Below are 5645 nucleotides of genomic sequence, written 5' to 3'. Positions count from 1 at the left end.
CACACACACACACACACACACACACACACACACACACACACGATGGAAAATGTTTACACACCAAACTGTTGCAACATGATCAGCTGATTAGATAAACGTGGATAAATAATCCGGTGTTTCATTCTCACACCCTCCCTCCACATCAAGCTCAGACGTAATGTTTATATCAAGTAAATCACAGGAATGTTTTACAGATAACAGCGAGGTCAGAGTGAAAGGATTCACACATGTAGTTACTGCGTTTGTCCTGTAGGGGGCAGTGCAGGCATGCGTTCATGTCTCAGGTGTGTCGGCGACTGTAAGAGGCTCAGACCTGCTGCAGATTACTGGAAACCTGCTGTTTTTATTTAAGGAGCTTTTTTTTTTTGGAGGCTCATCTGCCCGTCACAGACTTTCTAAATTCAGCTTAAAATAATAGAGTTTGTTTGGTTTTTGGGACGTTTAGTTTGATATTTTCTTGAAGACTTCAGATGAAACCTCCCAGTTAGTATTTAAAGGAAGACATTTGTGTGACAACTTTGAAGCACATCTGTCCAGAAGTCTCAGAGTAATCCTAACAAACACAGCTGAACCAATCACATCAATCCTTCAGCAAAGTTTTTTAATAAATGGTTTATGGGCTTCATTCTGAAACCAGTTCAACACATCCAGGATATTTTTCCTTATCGGGCTTATCGGCCGGAGAAGTCTGACCCAGAAATATCAGTTCAGCTCTGAGAGGCGGACTTTCCACAAACAGATTCACTGACGAAGTCTCAGGATTAGAAACTATGAAGAGAATAAACACCCTGCACAGCTGCTGCAGAGAGAGGACAGAGCTGCGTGAAGAAGAAAAAGACGATATAAACAGTTTATTTAAAGAAAAGATGGAAAACCAAAAAAACCTGACTCTGGAGATAACGGCCTTCCCGCCATCACAGCTCTGTCATTAAGCAGAGGGAGGATCTGAATGCTGAGCAGTTACATATCGTCTCAAATTAACCTTAGACGTGTGCAGGACGCTCAGCTTTGCTCCTTTTTAAATCTTATTAAAGCTTTAAAGCAACAAAAGCAGGACCAAAGCGACCTTAAACACAACGTACAGGTTGGTCTGCAGCGGCGGTGATCACGACGGTAAGAGGGGTTAACCCCGAAGTTACCCGGATGAGCCTCGGTTCAGGATGGAGACCCGGAGCTGGTAACGGTTGTGTTGTTGTCACCGAGCGCGTGCGCTCTCATTTATGATTTATTCATGTGTCAGGAATCAGACACGTTTCAGGAAAACCAGAGAAACCAGCACATGAACTGCACTTCCTGTCTCCCTCCACCCTCCGTCTTCATCCCACCTTTTTGCTCTTTTCACCACTGCAGCAGCACTTAGAGGGGGGAGGGGGCGGCTGGGCTTGGTGGTTTACGCCCTCTTCTGCTCTGAGCTATTTCAGGAGGAAATTACAGAGAGATCAGCCGGGTGGAAACACACAGAGTCTGAGAAACGGAGCCGTGACATCAACCAGCTGAAAAAAGGAAAACAGGAGAGGGAAGGAAAGAGCTAACAGAGAAGGAAACAACTCAGCAACGAGGAGGAGGAGGAGGAGGAGGAGTTTCTCCTCACCTCCAAACCTCAGACTAAACTCCATGGTTCCTGCTTCAAACACTTCAACCCTCAGAGACGCAGAGCAGCAGACTTTTATGACAGTAAAGGACGTCGGGTGATTTTTGTTCTGCAGTAACTTCAGCACATTTTAGTAAAGCGTCACCTTCACACTCTGAACATTTTCAGACTGTCGTTGGTTTGTTCTTGTCACAATCTCATCTTCATCATCAGCGTGAAGGATCCATCAGTCTGAATTAACAGTGTTGGTGTCCCAGATGTTTCATTTGTTTTCTGATGAACTTGATGAAGTGCATTCTGGGTAAGCTGGAGGCTCTTATCGGCAGCTGTCAGCTCGGCGCGAGGTCTCCTGATTAAACGGCAGGATCGTCCTGCAGCTGAGAATCTGTCTGCATTTGAACTGAACGCTGCTGCACACGCGCTGCAGAACGACGTGCACGGATCAGGCTGATCAAACACATTTTATTTGACACCGAGTCCCCACAACATCCTTAAAACGAGGTGTGCTGCCCTGTCAGAGCGTCTAAAAGTTTCAACCGGTCACTGAACTACTGTTTCTGGATCAGAACCTGTTTTTAACAATGACTTCATCTCAGTCATGGTTTCTTCTCCAGAGGACAAAAAAAAATCAAACAGCACAAAAGGTTAAGCTCACCACAGACCCTCCTCTCACACGGGCAGAACCACTGAAATATTTAATATGAAACAATGAATCCAACAGCCCACGTCCTCACAGAGAGACGAGACTTTGGAACGACGTTCAGACTCGCAGCACAAACGGTTCGTAACAGAATCACAGCTGAAGCGACAGCCGCCAGCTCTCGCCTCTGTGAGACTCGTCAGGCGTTTGACACTCAGCAGTGAGCTTTCTGATTTCTGAGGATGGATGAAGGTAGGCCGGGAACAGGACCAGGATACGTGGCGTCGGCTCCTTTCTCACCGAAGCCCCGGTTCCTGATTTTTATTTTGATTATCAGAGGAAGATACAGCCGGATATGACAGGCTAGAAGTCATTCAAGACAGGCAGGAGCATGCAGACCCCCGACAGAGGGGTTTCTGATTTGGCCACACCTTTTAGGCTAAATAAGAGAAACGGCTCCGAGACCGCTTTAACTAGGGCTGGGTTTAAAAACAACAACTCTATTTTAGCTTGAATAACGCGATATCGATAAATTAAATCCTGAATCGATTCCTAAATATAAATGAATTTTGCCAGAAACGCCAGAATCTCAGTTTAAGCTCACAGAACTATTTCAACAGCTGCCAAACAGCTAAAACAGTAAATGAGAGCAGAAAGACGTAAACACAGAGCGTGGATCGTTCACCCGACGGCACAAATTAGAATATTTCTGACTGTGTCAGAAATCGAATCGATTATAGAAATCCAGACGATGCCCAGCTCTGTCTTTGATCTACAGCGACCGTTTCTTACTGCGATGGTTCAGTCTCATCTCATCAGGCCTGAAACTTTTAGCTGGAGTATTTAAGCTGAAGTCAAAAAACAAAAACCACTCAAATCTCCCACAAACCACCTGCTGCGCTCTAAAGTCCAAACACCAGCAAAACAAATCGTCACACTTAAATAAAAAATAACATCTGGATCAAATATCACTGTTAAACTAGTGTGTGTGTGTGTGTGTGTGTGTGTGTGTGTGTGTGTGTGTGTGTGTGTTTCCTGTCATTGTTTTCAGTCAATAAACCCGTGCTGGCTTCAGCAGCTCTGCAGGGCCGACATGAAGCCACTCGCTTTCTGTTTTATTGGAATCCCACTGAGCAGGAAATGAAGTCCCCAGACCCAATCACACGTACAGCAGAGATGCCCCGAGGCATCATGGGAGATCTGACTCAGCTGCTCCGCCTGCTGGACTCAGCCCGGCTACAGCCGTCTGGTTTAAATCACACGCCTTACATAACACAGTCACATCTGTATACACATCTTTGTGAGCACTGCCGCTGACATAATTCTCAGGCCTCGTGGCTGAGCTCCTTAGGGGGACCCGGCATCCAAAAAAAAAAGTCCTGCAGAGTGAAGCCACGACTTCGTTTACTGAGACGTTAGCAACATTTTCAACTGTGAATAACAAACAAATGCAAACTCAAAGACTGAAAGAAAGCACAAATGTCTTTCAGATTCTCAGTTTTTCAAAATAAACTGTTTAAACTTTGCAGTACAAAAACTCAAGTTGCTGAATCTGACAGTGTGCACTTTGCAAACCAGCAGTAGGAGAGTGGCTCTGGCTCAGGATGTCAAACAGATCATTGACCAATCAGAAGGCTGGTGGATGATCCCTCCAGTCTGCATGTTGAAGCATTCACAGGCAGGACATAGCGCTGTTCGATACGACGATATGAAAACGTCTATCGTTTCATGTTATGCGACCGTTTGTTTCGTGGTGTCAGAAAATAAACTGTTTACAGAATATAGCTTCATGATTTTGATGGTCACTGTAGCAGCTTGGTCATTTCTTAAAGTTCGCTCTAAGATTTAAATAACCACATTACAGACGGACAAGCAACTGTTTTTACGCGTTGTCGTTAGCAACAATGACAGTAAGACCATCGTGTGGCTCCGGAGTCCGCTTGTTTATTTTCCATATAAACCCTTCACAATAAAGCTCAAGATCCTGTTGAGACTTTTCAAAATAAACTGAAATGACGGAAAAATACATTATTCTCAATCATCAAATTTCAGATGACGTGACTATAAATGGCGCTTAGAGTCACCACGTGGATGCACGCACAGAGAATCCCAGCATAGCCAGTGACGACGAGGCAGAACCAGGGCGCTCCAAACAGAAGGACCAGTCCAAGCAAATCGAGGACCTTATTCCTAAACGAGGGGCTGCCTCTGTAGCACGGACATGGGTTGGTTATGAAACGTCTGACACGGACCAGAAAACTGTACTCCGTAAATTACGCCGCAAACCGGCCCCCACCACAGACTCAAACACGACAAACCTCTTCAACCACCGACGCAAGAATCACGTGAAAGAGTTTGTAGAGAGTTTACGGATGAAAGCAAAAAACGAGCTGTCAGGTGCTCCAAATAAACCTCAGACTCAAACGTTAAAACGGGCGTTTCCCTGACGCACGTCAAAGAAAATGACGGCGGTTACAACTTCTGTCTAAAAACGTATTGCTTTAGGCATCAGACAAAAACACTCGACTCCAGGTACACGACGCACAGCTGAAAACACTTCACACAGGTCGAGCTGCCCGAGATCCACGGAATTTACCGAAAATGTAAAATTTGTGCGACATATATCGTTATCGGGATAAGAAGAGTTATATCGGGATATGAGATTTTGGTCATATTGCAGAGCAAGACACCCCAATGCATACAGAGTGATGAAGTCACATAAAGTTAGAAATGACAAGAAAAAAAAAAACAACTACTAAATTTTTGAATCTGGGTCCGTCTTGCTCAACAAAAAGTCCTCAAAATGTCTCAAATTTATTCAAGTCCCCACTAAGACACACAAACAAGAGGGGGAGTGTGTGAGTGCACACACTCCCCCTCTCATGCTGGGTTCAGTCTCTCAGCGTGAAGTCAAGATGACATAATAACTATCATCATCGTCATCATCATACTTGAAAAGACGTTACACGTTAAGCACCACACCCTCCCTGCAGGCGTCTCACAGCAGCGTCACGTCTGACGAGTAAATCGAGTCCACGAACAAGTCAAACGGCAGTAAACGAAATTTCCTCACACAACAGAAGAGCTCGTGCTGCCTTCACGACTCCTCTGTGATCTCTGCTGTCAGAAATCAGATTTAGAACCAAACCAGCGACGGCAGAAACCAATTGAAAGACACCAAACAGGAGCAAACGTGAGCTTTCATTTAAGTCATCTTCCTGATAAAGCAGATGTGCTAACAGCTGCTGAGACGAAGCGTTCGCTGGTATCCGGTTTAACTGAGCATCACACTAGCTCTGACTCCAGCTGCTCAGCTTTACAGGAACCAGCTTCAGCCGCTCGGCTCATTAAAGGTTAACCGGCTGTTTGCTGAGTTCAGAGTCTGAAGTGTAAAATCACTGCTGACCTGCCAAC

This window comes from Haplochromis burtoni, unplaced genomic scaffold (genome assembly GCF_018398535.1).
Source record: "Haplochromis burtoni strain Fernald_Lab_line unplaced genomic scaffold, NCSU_Asbu1 Contig_69, whole genome shotgun sequence".
Lineage (NCBI taxonomy): Eukaryota > Metazoa > Chordata > Actinopteri > Cichliformes > Cichlidae > Haplochromis > Haplochromis burtoni.
Note: the sequence above shows the minus strand (reverse complement) of the source record.